This window comes from Nomascus leucogenys, chromosome 11 (assembly GCF_006542625.1).
Source record: "Nomascus leucogenys isolate Asia chromosome 11, Asia_NLE_v1, whole genome shotgun sequence".
Classification (NCBI taxonomy): Eukaryota; Metazoa; Chordata; class Mammalia; order Primates; family Hylobatidae; genus Nomascus; species Nomascus leucogenys.
In genome coordinates, this window is record NC_044391.1 from 71,555,191 (window position 1) to 71,577,196 (window position 22,006).

Sequence of the window (22,006 nt, forward strand, 5' to 3'; positions counted from 1 at the left end):
CATCCCCTACCACAGTGGTACATTCATTACAATCAATGAACCTACACTGATGCATCATTAGCACCCGAAGCTCATAGTTTACATTAGGGTTCACTCTTGGTGTTATGTTTCTATGGATTTTGTTAAATGTATGATGATGTTTATCAGTGTCTACTGCTGTAGTATCATTCAGAATCATTTCATTGCCCTAAAAATCTTCCATTGCCCTCCCTCCTCAACCCTGGCAACCACTGATCTTTTAACTGTCCCCATAGTTTTGCCTTTTCTGGAATGTCATATAGTTGGAATTATATAGTATGTAGCCTTTTCAGATTGGTTTCTTTCACTTAGTAGCGTGCATTTAAGTTGCCTCAATGTTTTTCATGGTTTGATGACTTGATAACTTATTTAGCTCTGAATAATATTTCTTGATAAGGATACACCACAGTTTATATCCATTCACCTACTAAAAACATTTTGGTTATTTCCAATTTTTGGCAATTATGAACAAAGCTGCTATAAACATCCATGTGCTGGTTTTTGTGTGGAGTTGCCAATTCCGTTGGGTAAACACTGAGGAGTGTGATTGTTGGATCTTTGGGTAAGAATATGTGCAGTTTTGTAAGAAACTGCCAAACTGTCTTCCAATATGGCTATACCATTTTGCATTCCTAACAGCAATAAATGTTGTCCTGTTGTTCCACATCCTTACCAGAATTTGGTGTTGTCAGTGTTTTGTATTTTGGCCATTCTAATACTTGTTTTAATTTGTAACTCTCTTATGAAATATGATGAACATCTTTATATGTGTTCACTTTCCATATATATGGAACAGACTATTTACATATATATCTATCTTCTTTGATTAGGGGTCTGTTCAGGTTTTTGTCCACTTTTTAATAAGGTTGTATTTTTCTATTGTTGAGTTTTAAGAGTTCTTTGTATATTTCATATAACAGTCCTTTATTATATATTTCTTATTTTCTAATATATGTGTCCAATTCAATACATTTTCCTTTAAGCACTGCTTTTGCTGCATCTTACACATTTTGATGTTTTATTTTAATTTTCATTTAGTTCAAAATGTTTTAAAATTTCTCTTAAGATTTCTTCTTTGACCCATATATTATTTGGAAGTATGTTGTTTAATCTCCAAGTACTTTGGATTTCAGCCATCTTTCTGTTATTGATTTTAGTTTAATTCCACTGTGATCTGAGAGTAGAAGTTGTATGATTTCTCATTTTTTAAATTTGTTAGGGTGTGTTTTATGTCCCACAGAAGTATCGTCATTCCCCTCATAATGACGTTTTAGTCAACAAAGGACCACATATATGACAGTGGTCCCATCAGATTACAATGGAGCTGAAAAATTCCTATCACCTAGTGATGTTGTAATATCATAGCATAACACATTACTTTTCTATGTTTAGGTATGTTTAGACACACAAATACTTATCATTGTCTTACAGTTGCCTATAGTGTTCTGTACAGTAACATGCTCTATGGATTTGTAGCCTAGGAGCAATAGGCTACACCATTATAATGTAGGGGTATAGTAGGCTGTACCATCTGTGTCTGCATAAGTATACTCTATGATGTTTGCACAATGATATAATTGCTTAACGATGCGTTTCTCAGAACATATTCCCATTGTTAAGTGACGCACGACTGTAGTCTATAGATGTCAATTATATCCCGTTGATTGATGGTGATGTTGAGTTCAACTATATCCTTACTAATTTTCTGCCTGCTGGATTTGTTCACTTCTGATAGATGGGTGTTAAGGTTTCCAACTACAATAGCAGACTCATCTATTTATCTTGCATTTCTACCAGTTTTTGCCTCAGGTATTTGACATTTGGTTGTTAGACACATACACATTAAAGATCATTATGTCTTTGTGATGTATTGATCCTTTTATCATTATGCAGTGCCACTTTTTATCCCTAATATCTTTCCTTGCTCTGAAGTCTGCTCCTTCTGAAGTTAATATAGCAACTCCTCCTTCTTTTGATTAGTGTTAGCATGGTTTATCTTTCTCTATTTACTTCTAATCTACAAGTGTCTTTGTATTTTAAGTGGGTTTCTTATAGGCAACACGAAGTTGGGTCGTTTTTTCTATCCACTCTGAGGATCTTTGTCTTTTAATTAGTGTAGGTAAGACCATTGACATTTAAAGTGATTATATCTACCATATTTATTACCATTTTCTATTAATTTATCTTGTTCTTTGTTTCTATTTTTATCTTCCTCTATTTTCTACCTCTTATGGCTTTAATTGAGCATTTTATATAATTCTATTTTTCCCCTTCTTAGCATATACATTATACTTTTATCAAATAACATTATACCAATTCATGGATAGTGTGAATAACTATTTTTGTTTGTTTTTGAGAAAGGGTCTCGTTCTGTCACCCAGGCTGGAGTTCAGTCGTGCAACCATGGCTCACTACAACTTCCACCAACCTCCGAGGCTCAATCAATCTTCCTGCCTCAGCCTCCTAAGTACCTGGGACTACAGGCATGCATCACCATGCCTGGCTAATTTTTGAATTTTAATATCTTATAATAACAAAATACTTGTAATTCCTTCCTCCTGCCTCTTGTATCACTGCTGTCTTTTTTTTTTTTTTTTTTTTTTTTTGAGATGGAGTCTTGCTCTGTCGCCCAGGCTGGAGTGCAACGGTGCGATCTTGGCCCACTGCAAGCTCCACCTCCCGGGTTAATGCCATTCTCCTGCCTCAGCCTCCCAAGTAGCTGGGACTACAGGTGCCCGCCACCACACCCAGCTAATTTTTTGCATTTTTAGTAGAGATGGGGTTTCACCATGTTAGCCAGGATGGTCTTGATCTCCTGACCTCGTGATCCGCTGGCCTCGGCTTCCCAAAGTGCTGGGATTACAGGCGTGAGCCACCGTGCCTGGCCCACTGCTGTCATTTTACTTATATAATGGCATATAATTGAACACATTGTTGCTGTTATTATTTTGAATTAACTGTTAGATCAATTAAGAATAAGAAAAATAGGTTGGGCAAGTTGGCTCACGCCTGTAATCCCAGCATTTAGGAGGCCGAGGCAGGAGGAACACGAGGTCAAAAGATGGAGACCATCTTGGTCAACATGGTGAAACCCCGTCTCTACTAAAAATACAAAAAAAATTAGCCGCGCATGGTGGCTGGTGCCTGTAATCTCAGCTACTCGGGAGGCTGAGGCAGGAGAATCACTTTAACCCAGGAGGCGGAGGTTGCAGTGAGCTGAGATCGCGCCACTGCACTCCAGCCTGGCGACACAGTGAGACTCCGTCTAAAAAAAAAAAAAAAAAAAGGGAAGAAGAAGAAAAAAAGAATAAGAAAAATAAAATGTTTATTTTCTTTTCACTTATTTCTTCTCTGAAGTTCTTCTTTTCTTCACGTAGGTCCAAGTTTCTGACTTATATTATTTTCCTTCTCTCTGAAGAACTTATTTTTAACATTTCTTGCAAGACATGTCGGCTGACAACAGATTCCCTTAGTTTTTGTTTCTCTGAGAGAGCCTTTATTTCTCTTTCACTTTTAAAAGATAATTTTGCAGGGTAAAGAATTCTAGTTTGGCAGTTTTTTCTCTCAACACTCAACAATTTATTTTACTCTTGCTTGCCTGGTTTCTGAGGAAACGTTGGATATAATTCTTATTTTTGCTTCTCTATAGGTAAGGGGCAGCTGATCCTTGAACAATATGGATTTGAACTGCATGGGTCCACTTATACACAATTTTTTTTCAATAAATATATTGGACAATTTTTTGGAGGTTTGCAACAATTTGAAGAAACTTGCAGATGAATTACATAGCCTAGAAATATTTTTAAAATTAAGAAAAAGGCATGGTATGAGCGCATAAAATATATGTAGATACTAGTATATTTTGTCATGTATTACTATAAAATATACATGAATTATAAAAAATTAAAATTTATCAAAACTTACATAGACTGTACATGATGTCATTTTTAGTCAAGAGAAATGTAAGCAAACAAAAAGATGCAGTATTAAATTATAACTACATAAAATTAATTGTAGCACATACTATACTACTGTAATAATTTCATTGCCATTCCCTGTTGCTGTCACGGTGAGCACAAGTGTTGCATGTATCCACTTAAAACATCATGTGATGCTAATCATCTCTACGTGAGCAATTTACCTCTCCAGTAAATTGCGTATCACAGTAAAAAAGTGGTCTTTTGTGGTTCTCACATATTTTTCATTTTGTTGAGTGCATACCGTAAATCTTGAATAATACCATGGGACCCATAAAAAGTGCCATTAGTGATACTGGAAGTGTCCCCAAGAAGCACAGAGAGGTCATGACATTACAAAAAAGTTGAATCGCTTGATATAAGATTGAGGTCTGCAGCTGTGTTTGCCCACTGCTTCAGACAGATAATTCATCTTATAAACAGATAACATAAACTTATGGTATTAATAAATACAGTACAATAATGTACTGTAAGTGTATATTAAATGTGTTTTCTCTATCTTATGGTGTTTTTCATAACATTTTATTTTCTCCAGCTTATTTGTAAGAATACAGTATATAATATATACCACATACAAAATACATGTTAATCAACTGTTTATGTTATCAGTAAGGCTTCCAGTCAACAGTAGGCTATTTCAAATCCATGTTCATTAACCCAGAAATCATACCAAAAACAATGTCATCAATATTATACCCTGTCCCTATCCTCTATAGGAGAAATAAACTCCCTTTTCTTTGAAAATAAAAATCTAATCTGCTGAAAATTAAATGATAGGTTTTGTACCATAGTGGTAGTATCCAGGGGTGAAACATACATGTCAATATACCTGTCCCCTTGCATTGTAATTATTTGCTGATTGCCTGTCTTTCCTGTGAGACTGTCAGCTTCTGAAGGACAGAGACAAGGCTTGTTTGAGAACTCTGGCACATAATAGGCATTTCAATATATACATGTTGAATGTATCATTGCTTCATCAGATGTGTTAAGTGTGAACCGACCTCACTAAGTTTTTAAGCACCTACTTGGGATAAGGCTGCAGGTTGGAAACTTTGGATATATAAAGATGAGTAAAGTTTGTTCTCTGCCTTCAAAGCCAATCATTACAGCAGGATGTCCTTGTCAAGTTCCTATCCCCTTGACCACCCCCTTCCCTTCACAGGTGGGAAGTCCCCTAAGGGCAATAGCTTCTAGCATTTTTTGACCTGAAGGCATTCTTTAGCTTTAGAGCAGCTCAGTGCCTTATAGGCAGATTGTAAGTGCCAGAGACTTAGTCTCCAGAACAACTCACCACCGATGAAGGTGGCAGTTTCTTGCTCTTCAGTAGGACGCTGAGCATGTTCCACTCAGACTCAGAGCATTCCCAATGGTGCTGAGCCCTCTTTGCTCATAGCAGTAATCTGCTCATTAAAGCACTCTTTTTTTGGCTTTTTCTCCATTCTTGGTCTCACTTCCTACTCCCTCACAGTGTTTCCTGGGATCTTCTCCTGAATAAATTCTCATACCCAAATCCTTTACTCAGGGTCTGCTTTTAGGAGCATCATTAGAACTGAGCAGGATAAGACAGGCTATGAGAATGCAGAGGAGGAGGGGATTAATTCTAGCTGCAGAAGACTTGGCATTATTTGAATTGGGTTTGGGTGGGTGTAGTGAGTGCAAAGGGGAGATGCTTCAGGCACAGAGGAGCTGAAGCAGAGTGCTCAAGGAAATGTAAGCAATTGGGTCTGGCAGGAATGTGGGTAGGGGGGCATCTCAGACTCTCCTGGAAGGTACTCCAGAGCCCCATGCATCCCAGCAAGGAGCCAGGTTTCTCCTGCTCCTTTCTTCCCAAACTTCAGCGCAAGTTACTCACCCTTCTTATATTGAGACTCTGAAACGTCCACATAGTCTCCTTTTGGTAGGAAGATCTAAATACAGAAAAGGACATGGCTACTACATGTAATCTGTGAGAGCAGCCGTAAGTAATCACTGACCAACCCACTATCTTTTTTAAGCATGGTTCTTTCTTTCTGTCTCTAGGTTTTAATTCACATTTTCTGAGTTCCCATGACATACTCTGCATTAGTATTTTGCTATTTCTAAGAGTTTATAGTCTAAATACAGTCTCCACAACTCAATCTAGACAAGAAACTTCCCTGCCTTCTATTAGAGGCTAATCTTTAATTTTTTAAAAAAGGAATAGTGTGTCAGCAGATCAAAGAAAATGATCCAAGTTTACTCTACATTGGAGTCCACTCTATTACGCACAGGCAAATACAATGTGTATGTATAGTCTCACCCATTCTCTCTCCCCTTGTCCTGAAAATCATTTCCCTCTCATGAACTGTTCTGACGAGTCATTTCATCTCCAGTACTGACTCAATTATACACTCTCACCATGATCAACAACTGCTAAGTTGGTTGTAAACCCCAGAATGGGAGCTGAAAAACCAAAAACTAGAGGTGTGGCAGGAGGACAGGAGTGGAATAATTTGGTCATTTTCCCAGTAGAGGAAAGCTGGTTTAGGAAAGACAAAATGAGTACTTCTGGAATAGGTATACAATATTGGAAAATAACAGAGAAATTAAAGAAGTTATTAAAGCTCACAAGAGGATTTGGTGAGAGAACACTACTCATTTCAGCTCAGCATGAGCCAGTTTGCATTATTATGTTTTGCTCTATACTTAGTCTTGGAGAAAGCCACAAATTACAATGGTTAAATAAAGCTTTAGAAAATGGAAAATAGCAACATTGCAAGTACAGAACGCTACTGGGGTAGAGCACCCTCCGAACTGGGGTGGCTGCAGTGAACTTCTAAAATCCCTCCCTCACTCTCCCACCCCCAGGAATTTCAGCCATGTCCTTTATAAATCCCCATTACTGTAATATTGTTTGTGTAATAAATACAGCTTTGTTTAGTTTTTAAACTCAGAATTTCTACCAAAGGCTGGGAGGGAAAGAAAGCTGCTGGGGTACCTGCAGCTTGAGTATTTTGGGAAGAGATTAATTTGAGACATACCTGGATCCAGAAGGGAATGATGATGATAACATTTATTGAGCTCTTTGTATGTCTGAGACATACTCTATAGATGTGTTATGTGTTAACGTAGCCTCATAACAACCTTATGAGACAGTACTGTTCCTATCCCATTTTATATATGAGGAGACTGGAGCACACAAAGGCTAAGTAATTGGCCCAAGGTCACGTGGCTGGTGAGTGGCAGAACCAGGATTTAGTCTGGCTCCAGAGCCTGTCTTCTTAATGACCATACTGTAATGCCTCAGAGACATAAATATTTGTGTCCTCCAAATTCATATGTTGAAACCCTATCCCTCAATGTGATAGTATTTGAAGACGTAGCCTTTGGTAGATAGGTTTAGATGAGGCCACAAAGGCAGATTCTCCATGATAGGATTAGTGCCCTTATAAAAATGGGAAGAAACCAGAGCACGCTCCCCACCTCCACCATGTGAGGACAACCATCTGCAAACAGGGAAGAGGGCCCTCACCAGGAACTGAATCTGTCTGCACCTTGATCTTAGACTTCCAACCACCAGAACTGTGAGAAATAAATATCTGTTGTATGAATTACCCATTCTATGGCATTTTGTTACAGTAGCCTGAGCAGATTGAGACAGACCACCAAGCTGTTATTATACAATTAAGCTTTTACTCAGGAATTCTAGGAAGAGGCGTTTTAGCTCAGATCCAGGAATTTATTTCAGGTGCTTCTCTGCTACTTTGCTTCCTGCAGGATGGGGCTGAGTCACAGAGCCCGCTTGGCCCAATGGTGATGGAGAATAGATTCAAGACCAGGAGCCACACTTCCATGGGAAACTGAGTAAACTGAAGCTTGGTAACTTTGAGATCATTGGTGGGCCAGCCTCTGTGGGTAGAGTGTGCTCCTAAGTGAAACAGCAGTTATGAGCTAGACTTGCAGCAATTTGAATCTGGACAGGAGTGTTGAATGAGGAGGAGGGATGAGCCAGTGGTACTAAGAAGACCCCTCTCACCTCATTCCCAGAGAGATGGTACATATCAAGATCTATGCTACATATAAGGAGATTTTTATTGAAGTGGCTCAGCATGTCCCTCTCAGATTTTCAGAGTCCCAGTCCCAACTGGGTTTAACTCCAACTCAGTTTTTTTTAGGTTGAGTACATATTTAGTGGCATAAATGCAGCACAACTTACTCAACTCTTTCTCATTGAAAGACATTCACTTTGTTACTAAATTTTTGCCCAAAGAACAATGCTATCATAATATCTCAATACACATATGTTCTTAAGTATGGATAATTTTACTTCTAGGGAATAGATTCCAAGAAGTGGGGTTTTTAGGAGAAAGAATATTTTTAATTTGTAAGGTATTTTCAGGTTTGCTTTCTAAATAGGTTCTAGCAAATCACTCTCCATGGCTACTGTAGGGGCATATTTGCCTTTCTTCTTGCAGCATCTTTCCAAGTTTAGGGCATTCTTCTCAAGGAGATGCCAGAGACTCACTTTATCAACATCCCTTGCAGCTTGAGTGTGGACATGTGACCTAGGTCCTGCTATTCATACACCACAAAACTTCACCGTAATGAGGCAAAGACACAGGCCTGAACAGAATCCAACCTGGTGAGCAGACTGGAGATACTTCCAGCTTTCAGACACAGCAGTGGCAGTCATCCCTTGTTCTGGAAACTCTGCTGCTCTGAGACAGGGATATCTTGTCAACATTGTCAACACCTCAGTAGTAAGAATTGACTGAACTTCTTTTATATGCATTCGCTTCTGTCTATCCCATTGCCTCTACCTGAGTTGTGGGCCACCATGGCCTCTTGCTGAGACAGCAGTAACAAACTTCCAACTGGTCTCAAAGTCTCTAGCATACATTCTCCACCTTGCAGCCTAAATGGTTTTCTAAAACTCAAATCTGATCATGCCAGCCCCCTGCTTTTAAAACCTTTCATTTTTTTCCCTTTGCCTCCATCCTCCTTAGGCTGACCCTCAAAACCCCCCAAGAGGTGACCTTTGCTTTCCTCCCTGGGCACATCTCTTTCCTCCCTTCACATTCTACTGTCTGGTCATACTGCGTATTTTTTCAGTTCCTGGATTGTTCCATGCTCTTTCTCACGTGTGCTTTTGCAAACACTGTCGTAGCCTCTACTTTTTCTCCTTCTCCTTTGCTTGCCTAAATTCTCTTTCCTGATTGTCAGCTAAGAGGTTACTTCTCTGACTATACAATACTAAATTAGGTTTCTTTGCTAGGTTACCAGAGTGCTCCACAGTACCCCATAGTTCTACTTATTTTTGTTTTCCACTAAGCTACTTGAAGGCAGGGATGATGCCTATTTTCTTCCTTGTTGCACATTCCATGTCTAGGGTACTGCCTCATGCATAGAAGGTAATACATAAAAATTTGATGAATTAATAAATAGATAAAACAGATACTATTGTCACCAATTTACTCAGGGAAATTGAGGTTTTGTTAGTCCTGGATCTGGAACTAGAACACAGAACTGCTGATTCCTGATATATTTTCAACTATTCCTCATTGCCACCTTCAGATATAGTTCAACACTCTCATAGGCTTAATAAACACTATTATGATGTGCAACCACTCTGCAAGGCAGGTTTCTTAAGCTTTGCTGTTTGCTGTGTCGTGCTGCCAGTGTGTTGGAAGATATTTGACATCATTCCTGACCTCTATCCAGTAGATGCTAATGGTACCTTCCTCACTCCAGTTGTCTTCAGACGTTGCAAAATGTCCCCTGAGGGGCAAAATAGCCTCCCAATAAGAATGAGTACTCTAAGGATACCAGGCACCACTTAGTACATCTCTATAACTTTGGGTTGAGAATATAAGTCTCAGCACAGACATATTCCAGGTGGAAAGATGAAATACAAGGACATATCTAAATATTGACCTTGAGTCTTATAAATACAGGTCTTAACCTCACTGATCCTCAGTTTTCTGATTTGCAAAACAGAGATAATAACACCCAAAATTGTGCAGAGGATTAGAGAGAATGTATATAAAGTGCTCAATAAGTTTGTTGATGAAAAAAAGTCAAATTCTGTAAAATATTTAAAGACATTTATTCTGAGCCAAATATGGGTGACCATGGCCCAGGGCACATGTTTTGGGATGGTGCCCTGGGCCATGGTCACTCATATTTGGCTCAGAATAAATGTCTTTAAATATTTTACAGAGTTTTGCTTTTTTGGTCAACATTAATAGGCAGACATAATCAAAAATAAAAATCTAAGGCTCCCAACAGACTGAATGGACCTCCTTCTTGGCCAAGGGAGTCCCAAAGAAACCTGAAAAGCTAGTTCAGGTGATGAGGGGAAGGATGGTATGTTATAACCCCCTCCCTTTAGATTTAGGCACATCTGACTGGCATTAACATTAAAATGGAGGTCATAAGACTGACAACACAGACTCTCTGTGGCAATACAAAACCAAATTCCCACCTGACTCAGGTATAGCATCACATGGCACATAGCAGACCCTGAAGGAAATCAAAGTATTTTACCCCAAAATATATTTCATTCACATATTTTGAAATGGTCATCAAAGCTGTCTCTTGAGAGAGAAATTTGCATTCTGTAGAGAATCTCCTTCCCTTTCTAGGTCTTTTCCTGATCCGGGAGAGATTTGCCTGAGAGTCTGATACTTTTAAGGTTTGAAAAGAGACGTTTACCATCTACTCTCTCTGAAGCCTGCTATTCAAAGGCTTCATCTACGTAGCAAGAACATTGGCTTCCACAACCCCCTTTCCCTCTTAAGTATTTCTTTCTGCTGACTTCAACCATTTAGGCAAAGCTGAACTCTTTCAACTAATTGCCAATCAGAAAATCTTTGAATCCACGAATGACCTGTAAGCAACACCTTCCTTCTCCACCTTTGAGATGTCCCACTTTTCCAGGCTGAACCAGTGTATACCTTATAGGTATTGATTTATTGATTTATGTCTTCACCTGTAACTTCTGTCTCCCTAAAATGTATAAAACCAAGCTGTAACCAAACCACCTTGGAAACATGGTCTCAAGACCTCTTGGGACTATGCCCGCCCTGGGTCATGGTCACTCAGATTTGGTTCAGAATAAGCCTCTTTAAATATTTTAGAGTTTGGCTTTTTGTTTTTGTTTGTTTGTTTATTTTTTGTCAACAAGTTACATTATCTAAACAACTGCTTTCTTCTGGCCAATAACTAGTGGGTTAACTCACCAAAGCATGCATAAAGAGAAAAACAACTGAAGAGAGGGACTGGATATTGGATATTCAGGGTGAAATGGTATGGGTTGTATGACAGAAGGCTTTGGCGTTCTAGGAGGCATAGAAAAAAAAGCCCCATATTCAGTAATAAAAACAAGTATTACTATTTGAACTGACAAGCTTTTGGGCATGCAATCTCTGATTTATTCTCTCCTAATTTCATGGTTTTACGAAGAAAAGGGCACAGTCATGCTTAAGGATCAGTTTCTATTTTTTAAGTAGGATTACACCGTCAAAGTTGGGGATGGGGGATATTTCAAGATCTATCAAAAATGGGAGCAGGTGAATTGGCAATTGCTCACTTTCCCTCTCCATTATGAATTTTAATGCAATTTTCATTTAGTGATTGACATACTGTATTTGGGCTCAAGATTACTTTGATTTTCTTCCTTTCCTTCTTTCCCTTCCTTCTTTCCCTTCCTCCCTCCCTTCTTTCTTTCTTTCTCTCTCTCTCCCTTCCTTCCTTTCTTTCTTTCTTTCTTTCTTTCTTTCTTTCTTTCTTTCTTTCTTTCTTTCTTTCTTTCTTATTGACGGAGTCTCACTCTGTCACCCAGGCTGGAGTGCAGTTCTGTCACCCAGGCTGGAGTGGAGTTCAAGACCAGCCTGGCCAACATGGCAAAACCCCGTCTCTACTAAAAAACTACAAAAAATTAGCGCAGCATGGTGGTGGGCACCTGTAAGCCCAGCGACTTGGGAGGCTGAAGCAGGAGAATTGCTTGAACCTGGGAGGCGGAGGTTGCAGTGAGCCTAGATTGTGACACTGCACTCCAGTCTGGGCAACAGAGAGAGACTCCATCTCAAAACACACACACACACACACACACACACACAAAACACAACAACAACAACAACAAAAAAAAACCAAAACCAAAATTTTCCTAAACTCTTTCATTTCTTTGAAAATTCTCCTTTTTTCACTTTAGGCTTCTCTCTCATAGGAAGATACAGTCTCATAACAAAATTGCTATAAGCTTTATTTTTTTTATTTTTTTTATTTTTAGGTAAATCCAAGCCAACTTTATTCATATATTTGTGAAGCCTATTCTTTTTTTATTTTTATTATTATACTTTAGGTTTTAGGGTACATGTGCACAATGTGCAGGTTTGTTACATATGTATCCATGTGCCATGTTGGTGTGCTGCACCCATTAACTCGTCATTTAGCATTAGGTATATCTCCTAATGCTGTCCCTTCCCCCTCCCCCCACCCCACAACAGTCCCCGGAGTGTGATGTTCCCCTTCCTGTGTCCATGAGTTCTTGTTGTTCAATTCCCACCTATGAGTGAGAACATGCAGTGTTTGGTTTTTTGTCCTTGGTATAAGCTTTAATAACACTTTTCAGGAACTAGAAGAAGAGCTAAAAGATTTGAGTTTTAGGTTTCATTTAATTTTCTATTAATTTCTGTGAACTATGTATTAAACGCAGACTGCTACTGCTTAACTGAGTGTTTATGTTCCTCCAAAATTCCTGTGTGGAAATCCTAACTTCCAAGGTGATGGTATTAGGAGATAGGCACTTTGGGAGATGATTAGGTCACAAAGGTGGGGCCCTCATGGATGGGATTAGTGCCCTTATGAAAGAGTCTGGAGTGATCCTCACCCCTTCAGCCATGAGAGGTTACAGGGAGAAGATAGCTGCCTGTGAGGAAGCAGCTCTCATCAGACACCAAAACTGCCTGTGCCTTGACTTTACACTCCCTGGCGTCCAGAGCTATAAGAAATAAATTTCTGTTGTTTATAAGACACCTGGTTTATGGTATATTGTTTTAAAAGCCCAAATGAGCTAATATATTGCAGGACACCACAGGGAGGGAGTCTGGTGCGTCTACTCCTTTTCCTTCCTTCTCCATACGCAGGGAAACTGAGGCCTAGAGAAATTAAGTGGCTTGCTCAGGGGCACATGTTCTTTTTTTTTTTTTTCTTTTAATTATACTTTAAGTTCTAGGGTACATGTGCACAATGTGCAGGTTTGTTAGCTAGGTATACATGTGCTATGTTGGTTTGCTGTACCCATTAACTCATCATTTACATTAGGTATTTCTCCTAATGCTATCCCTCCCCCTCCCCCCACCCCACGACAGGCCCCAGTGTGTGATGTTCCCCACCCTGTGTCCAAGTGTTCTCATTGTACAATTCCACCTATGAGTGAGAACATGCAGGGTTTGGTTTTCTGTCCTTGTGATAGTTTGCTCAGAATGATGGTTTCCAGCTTCATCCATGTCCCTGCATAGGACATGAACTCATCCTTTTTTATGGCTGCATAGTATTCCATGGTGTATATGTGCCACATTTTCTTAATCCAGTCTATCATTGATGAACATTTGGGTTGGTTTCAAGTCTTTGCTACTGTGAATAGTGCTGCAATAAACATACATCTGCATGTGTCTTTATAGTAACATGATTTATAATCCTTTGGGTATATACCCAGAAATGGGATGGCTGGGTCAAATGGTATTTCCAGTTCTAGATCCTTGAGGAATTGCCACACTGTTTTCCACAATGGTTGAACTAGTTTACACTCCCACCAACAGTGTAAAAGGATTCCTATTTCTCCACATCCTCTCCAGCACCTGTTGTTTCCTGACTTTTAATGATTGCCATTCTAACTGGTGTGAGATGGTATCTCATTGTGGTTTTGATTTGCATTTCTCTGATGACCAGCGATGATGAGCATTTTTTGATGTGTCTGTTGGCTGCATAAATGTCTTCTTTTGAGATATTGCCCACATTATCCTTTGCCCACTTTTTGATGGAGTTGTTTTTTTTTTTCTTATAAATTTGTTTGAGTTCTTTGTAGATTCTAGATAATAGCCCATTGTCAGATGGATAGATTGCAAAAATTTTCTCCCATTCTGTAGGTTGCCTGTTCACTCTGATAGTCGTTTCTTTTGCTGCAGGCACATGTTATTTAGTAATAAAATTGCCATTAAAGAAATACATCTCAAAATGAAAGTGGCAATGGCAGTTTGTGTCCCAAAAGATCACATGATTTCTCCTATTTAAAAATAAAAATAATGCTGGGAGGGAGAAGGGACTGGGTCAATCACTATATAAATCCAGAATTTTAACTTATTTATTCAATTTATATAAAAGACAATGCTCTCATTTGGTTATTGTGACCTCTAAACAAATTTCCCTTCTAATAGGCACTTACAAGACAGTTTCTCCTTGGGACTTGGCTGCTAAATCTCAATGGTTTGAAACAGCAAAGTTGTATAATTGTGCCATTGTCCATCAGGTGCCAGCAGGAGCTTTGCTCCACTGTTTTATGTCTTCTCTCTGGGACTCAGGCTGAAGAAGCTGCTCTCTAGGCCATGGCAGGTTGTCATGGCAGTGGGAAAAGAGAATATGGCCATGTACACACTGGCTTTTAAACCAGCCTGGAAGTGACACACATCACTTCCATGTACACCTCTCTGTCAGAGCAAGTCCTATGACCACTCCTAACCTCCTGTAGGCAGAGAGGTGCAATCCTACCATGTGTATGGAGTATTTTGGAACAGCCCTAATGACAATCTCAAGAAGGAACTGAAACTGTCCCCCGTGGAGTCCCATATTTCCTCATGAGTTCTATCATTATTCACTGTGAGCTACACTTTTTAAAAGACATGATGGAACAAAGATTATCTCTGCAGAAGGTAAAGCAGAGACATAAAAGGCAGCATTGGCAGGTGTAAATAAAGCTCTTTCAACTATAATTGAAAGGATTTTTATGAAAGGCACAAAGTGGTTTCATCTGCCTTTCTGCAAATAGCACAGTGGATTGAATGATCAATATTCCTTTAAAGTGCCCAGGAACTGTTTCAGTTTTGACCAAAGGCAACTAAATAAATGAATTGTCCTTCTGGGCTTTTATATTGAACCCTTTAAATGAAGGCAGCTTACATGGCTGCAAACAATACATGTCCTGTGTGGTCACTGTAAGCATTAAATATCAATCAGAAGAGAGTGCTTTTAAATAGGAAGGAAAAAAATCCATTTGTTGGGGCTATAATCTCTAATGTTAAATTAAAAAAAAAGAGTTTGACAGGTAATAATTTGTTTTGCATGACTTTCTCCCTTTATTTTCTCTGCACACAGATCTAACCATAAAATCATCAATAGTGACAAATTAAAAGGGGAACATGTCAGGCCTCACTCTTTCTGTACTGGCTTTCAAGAGTATTGTCTTTGGTAAGTAGCAAAGAAAAAAAAATCAAATTAAGACATACATTTAAATGGACACTGGTGAAAAAGCAAGCCTGGAATAAAAGTAGCAGTCTATTGAAACATATACACAACTTGACTAGTTAGCAAGCACCAATGCTTGTTCTCACACTTGAAATGATGCCAGTCTCAGATGCTTGCTTTATCATTTGAAATAAGGTTATACAATACATCCTTCTCCCTCTGTAGTATAAATATTGTTGATACAGTATAGTCATATTATTTGTTAGCTCAAAAGCCAAGTGTTTGGCCATCATGGCATAGGATCTTACATGAAATTATTACAGTTGCATTAAGGAATACGAATGACTTAAATTATGAATTATCTTTCTATTTACACTTTAATTCTTTAAGCAAAATTTGTAGGTGAAGCTTTTTTTCAGCATGGAATATAAAAGTAAAATTCAGACATGATTCTGGAATATTAAAGTTTCTATGTTAATGGCTTATAATAATGATATAAATTTTGAGGCTCATACCAAGGATGTGGGCTCCTGCAATAGGGTCCAGATAGGACAAGCAGTCAGGAGCAGATGGTGGTTTAGTGAGGGTGGGCAAAGGTTGTACCAGGGGATGGTGTGAGGAGTGGTAGTGGTCAGTAGGGCAAGAGGAGGAGAAAAAATGTGAGTCAAGGTCTTGGGGGCTGGAGCAGAGGTAGTCCAGATACACGAATTCACTCCAGGAGAAAAATTACTCTGACACCCTCTAAAGGACATTTATCCTTCCAAACTAAGATTTATTTGCTTGTTATGATCTCCAGTAGGACTTCTCTGTTAGAGTAACCACATCGATTTATGGCACATTTAGTCCTCCTTGAACTGGATATCAACCTCATTCCCCTACGAGCTGTCTAGTTAGAGACAAAGTCTTGTCTTCTGGCCTGACTTGGGCTTCCAATGGAGATCTCTATGCTTACATTCATGACCTCAGTGCCTGGGCTTGGCACATATCGGTGCTTGATAAGCATTCATTGAATTAAAAATGTGAGCAGGATGGGAAAATACGGCAAATGATGGTCACATATTCTATTCTATTCATCTACAACAAATTGTTCATTTTTTGTCCAGCATCAGAGCCGTTTTAGGAACCTGCTTAGCAAATCAGGTGCCTTTCAGAATTGCAGAAGTTTCATTCTATCCTTGCCGGGATTACTTCCATGTTGTGAGCCTTCCTTGGCATTTCACCCTTCGCTCTTACATAGAAACTCAAAGTACCTTGTTAACATTCATTTATGCTACAAGGTAGTTGGATTAAAAATGTCAACACTCCCATGACACAGAAGGAAGACCAAAGCTACTAGTAAAATTTCACGTGGAGGAAATATGGAAGTAGATTAGCAACCCTGTTAGTACTGTGGTATTGTTGCATTGATCGTACCGTTGAATAGTGAAGAGCGAGGTACCTTATTTTGTAAATGCCATAAGCAACTTAAAATCACCCGTGTACAAATATATGACCTTTCACATGAATTTGATGGTGATTATATGTTGAAACCATAATAACTCTAGATCTCAGTGACTATACTCATCTTCAAACACTTAGCTAAATCTGGAACATATGAATATCTGAAGTTTGAAGCTGTACACCCCAGGTTAATATTTTTATATCAACAAGAATATGAGAAAATGTACATTAACTTTTAAAAATAGCTTTTAAATACTCTAAGCTTTAGTGCACACTTTTTTTCCAAATCCCGCATAAGAGATATCATAATCTAACATTAACATCTTGCATTTTTAACTATCCTTGTAAATTTATTATAAGAACACTACTTGGAAAACAGTATTTTCAAAATGTATTGTATTTACTAAAATAATGCCTTTGCCCCTTTGGTCTCTGAACAGCAGTGCACATCTTTGTATTCTTAACTGGACTGATAGTACATACATAAGACAAGTTATAATTTTTGAGATTGTAACCAAACGCAAGCTTGGCTGATCACTGCTTGTAAAGCCAAATGAACAAGGATGAGATGCAGTAAAAGGAAAGTGACTTTATTCCAAAAGCCAGCAGTTGGGGAAATGGCCAAGCTCATTCCTTAAGAGAAACATTTCAAACTTGAGTCTGGGGAGAGGGGCTTAAAAGAGGAACTTAGAGAGGGAGGCATGTGGGCATGGTGCTGGGTGCAAGGTCTGTGTGCCTTGTTCTGGTGGCTGTCTTGAGTCATGGTCCACCTGGAGTGTGTGCTGGTGTCATCTCAGCAGTGGCTGGGCTGTAGACTAATTACCTTGAGATCATCTCTGGAATTTCACAGCTAGCTCTCCATGCCTGGTTTGTCACAAGATTACCCCTGAAACTTCGTAACAAGCATGTAGTTAGATAAATGTGCATGGTGTAAGAGTATATGGTGGGAGAGGGAGAGATGTGAAGTGTTGCAGTACACTTTAAGGCTATATTTTAAGACTAAGAAGGAAAAAAAGAGGTTTCTGCAATTTACTTCAAGGATACATCTTGAGACTAGGGAGAAAAGAGAAAAAGGGGAAAAAAAGTTTGAAAAATGTGTTTTGAAGCTAAACTGCTCAGTTACACGATGGAGACACAGCCCAGCAATGGGGCCAAACTAAATTCCTGTTGATTTCCATTTCAGAATGATTTCTCAGCGGTCTCAACAGTGGTTCTCACTTTGGCTATACGTTAGGATAGCCTGTGAAGCTTTTAAAAAATGCTAACACGCAGACCCCACGGGAAACCATCTATAGTCTTTGGAGGGTGGGACCCAGACATTTGCTTTGTTAAAACTCCCATGTGGTTCTAATCCAGTCTAGGATGAGAACCCACCAGACTACAACCCACAGGAACTGAGTAGCAGGTGATGTCTCTTAAACAACTAACCTTCTTTATTTAAGAGTTCCAAATATCTGTTAGCCAGGAAGTAACAGCACAGCGATGTTTCTCAAACTTCTCATTTTCCTATGACCTTCATAATTTTTGCCACATTTATGTATTGTGTTCTATTCTTTAACATTTTTCTCTAAATTAACTTATATTGTAAAACTGAAATACAAGTAATAAAAAATTTCTTTTTACAACTGTGAATAGGAAATTAGTATCATTTGCCATCAAGAGAAAGCAACTGAAAAAACAACAAAAAACCCAAACGCCCCTCCCATTATTAAAATCCAGTTGAATTGCCCACTGTTTCTTGCCCAAAGGCATCCAATGAGAGGCCCGCTCTCTTTTCGTTGACAAGGCAATGGAGAGATTCTTGTTTTTAACCACCTAACACTCATCCCCCTTGCAAAGGGCCCAAGCCTAAGGCTTCAGGCTACTGTTGGTCATTGAAACTGTCCAGGAAAGGCCATGTGAATTGATTTGTGCTGATGAAACACGAGGAGGAAGTTTTCTGGAACCTTTTGGGAAAAGAAGGTTTTTTTGTCTTTTGAGAATAGAATGCATCTTTTCCTCTGGATGTTAACTGGGGCCAATGTTGAGTATGAATGCAAGGCCTGGAGCTGCCACAGCCAATTGCAAAAGTTACTTCTAGCCCAAGAGTGAGGCCAATATTTTGAAGGCTCCAGAGCCAGCTGAGATGACCAGCCTGAGCACCCCCTCTACCCTCTAGGCTATTTCATTTATGTAGGGCATTTTTAGTTGGGTTTTCTGTTGTTAGCAACCAATCACATCCTGATACAGGGAGAGCAGCAAGCATTCAAAGACGTAATAGCACCTAACAGAGACTTTCTCTTTGACATACTTAGGAGGATGGAAAGAGAACTGGAAAGGAAGTAATATCCTTATTGATTCAAGGTCATTTAATGCCATGTCTTTCTATCAAATGAAATCGTTTTGTGGGCATACCTCTCCTACTTAGGAAATATTTGTCTTAGGTTGGGAGAGATGATGGCTTCACAGAAACAATGCTGCAGTAGGCTATGAGGGACTTATGTTTGCTTCTTGGTAACTTTCCTTAACAAGAAACTCCAAAGGCATCTTTGAAAGTGAGGGCTGGGGATGGGGGGAATAAATTATTCAAACAGTGTCTGTGCCTCTGGCATGAAGCATGAAGCTGTCTGAGCATATTTCATATCCTTTGGAACTCAAACTATGGCCAATGAACTAGTGTCCATGGCGTCACCTTGGAGCTTATTGAAATGTAGAGTCTCAGGCCCCTGACCTAGACCTACAGAATCAGAATCTGCTTATTAACAAGATGCCCCTTTAATTTGTATGCACATTAAATTTTGAGAGGCACTGTTCTAGGATGCATGTCACCAGCTGAGTGCTACTTAGACCATAAACAGCTGTTGTGTGCAGAGCCTGGCCTCAGAGAGACCCGCTTCAACCCATGAATACCAGCTGTGTGCTCCCAGCCCGAGACTGTCTGCTTTGTTTCCCTTCAGTTTCCTCTACAACTGATAGGTCATCTGCACAAAAGAACCAGTTTCCAAGAATTCCTTGGGGCTTACTTAATACCTCAGTCCATACTGTATATCTCAGTCCATCGCGAACATCCTCATCTTGTAGTTGTACAAGTCATAGACACTGGGCCAGACGAAAACCTTTGGGCTTCTTTTCTTTGTTATTAAATTTTCTATATCCTATATTCTATATAAATTCATTCATTAACTCAAACACAGATTAAACTCCTTTGTGTCCCATGTAAACCACATCTTTTCAGATATTTTATCAAAGTTATTATGATGATTAGCAATTCCCTGAGAAATTTTATATTCAGTACTTTCTGGGCTGCCCTGAAGAAGTGTTCAATCAGGAGTTCTCCTGACTCTACGAAGCTTTAGAAATTCATTTTTTCTTAATATTACAGTTAATAATCATGTAACTTACATACCACTAGCCAGCTAATGGTTAGGTGAATGCAAGCAAAATAAATACATAAATAAAGACAAAATCAGGGCTCCTTCCCGCTAGCTGGGTTCTCTGTGCTTCACTTTGTACTTGCTCTTCAGGAACGATCTACATAGGACCTCAGGGACTTTGAATCTAATGTTCTACATCTGTAGAATGGAGATGGTGGTTCCAAAGGCTCTGAATATTAGGGAAAGTCCCCAGCACTTGCCCAGCATGCAGAGATGCTCAGTGAGGTGAGTGCCCGGCAGTGATGGAAGCAGGGATTTACGGCATATAAAGGCGAGATGAGGTCAAATCCACTTTCTCACCAAAGGGAAACATATCCTTGACTAATGACAGCAAAGGGAGAATTGGAGGGAAGTAACCAAGGTTTAAATGTGGCTAGTTTCTGGGAAGGGGCATAGGGGCCCACTGCTATGGGGAAAAGGGGCTTTGTGTCACTTGAGCCCTTGGGTTGGAGTTAGGAGTGCAAGAAGTTTATGGGGTGAGATAAGTGTCAGGGGAGGGCACCTGTGATAGATAAAAGGGGAAGGTTGAGCAGAGACAGCCTACAACTGCAATCCAAATCTGACTGTCTCTGCCCACTCCTGAGCCAAGAAAGCCTCTTAGAGGAGTTCTGTGTTGGGCAGAAATAGCAACACCTGAGGATCCCCGCTGTGCTCAATTGTTGGCTGCGCCCTGCCTGGGAAGAGTGTGGCCTCAGCTCAAAAGCTGAGGGAGAAACTGAAGAGACACATAGCTGGGGCCTGTCAGCTAATGACATTCTTGCATCTGAATAGCAAGTCACTTTCTTAAAGGGAGAGGCAAGCTATACACCTCCATGGCTTGCACTTATCTGAGGGAATGAAAATCCTTCAGATAACTTTACAAGGATCCTACAGCAGAAGATACCATTCCCTGGCTTCCCAGGAGAAGCCTGGAGGGGAGCAAGCATTGTGGAAAATCCATGCACCTGAATGTCAGAGTAGCGATAGCTGTGGAGATACTGAAGCAGATGAACCCGTGGCTAGCTTCACATGGGTCAAGGGAAAGAGCTGAGAGCTTCTGTGCTCCCAGGAGGGGGACAGCAGTGCAGCTAAGGTCAGCAGGCTAGAGAAGCCTTTGGGCTGGGCCAGGAGAAGGTAGACTGTGTAGACTGGATTGCCCATGACTGGCAGAAATGGATGAAACAGGAATGGAGTGATGCCCAAGAACTGGTGGAACCGGGTACACCTCAGGGGGGTTAGCAAGGCCAGCAGGTAACTTTGGACCAGATTTGTACCCATCTGAGGGCTTCACCTGGGAAAGCTACAGGGAGGAGCAAGAATCCTAAATTGATGGAGTAATTACCAAGAACAAACAGAATTTTAAACCAGAGGGACTAATTCATCTTGAACTGATGAGATTAAGTTTTCTGCTAATGAGGAGAAACAGGGAAGTAGGAGCTAGTTAAATTCAGTTACAGAAAGGAAAGAAATTTACAAACTGCATTTCCCAGTTATGTAGCCTATTAAATTTCATCTCTGTTACACAGAAAATGATATCTTTTGATATAATCATTTCATTATTTGGGATCTAGTTTTATAAGTGGAAAAAAACTTTGCAAAAAGATTTTTTTATTTCCATATTATTTATAATTGTGAAATGAAATAAATGCCCAGCAAGAGGGGAAGTGTTAGATAAGTTATAGTACATCCACTTAATGACATATTAGACTGCTAACAATAATATTGTCATTAAAATGCAATAGTATATCAGCATTTTTAAAA

General features: G+C 39.5%; 1 long non-coding RNA gene across 1 annotated transcript in view; it reads left to right on the plus strand.

Moving 5' to 3' along the window:
* LOC115837345 overlaps positions 1-22,006 on the plus strand; it is a 53,998-nt gene that overhangs the window by 12,243 nt on the left and 19,749 nt on the right. The window contains exon 2 of the long non-coding RNA XR_004032404.1: positions 15,324-15,416. This is a non-coding gene — a long non-coding RNA (uncharacterized LOC115837345). The remainder of the gene's footprint in view (positions 1-15,323; positions 15,417-22,006) is intronic.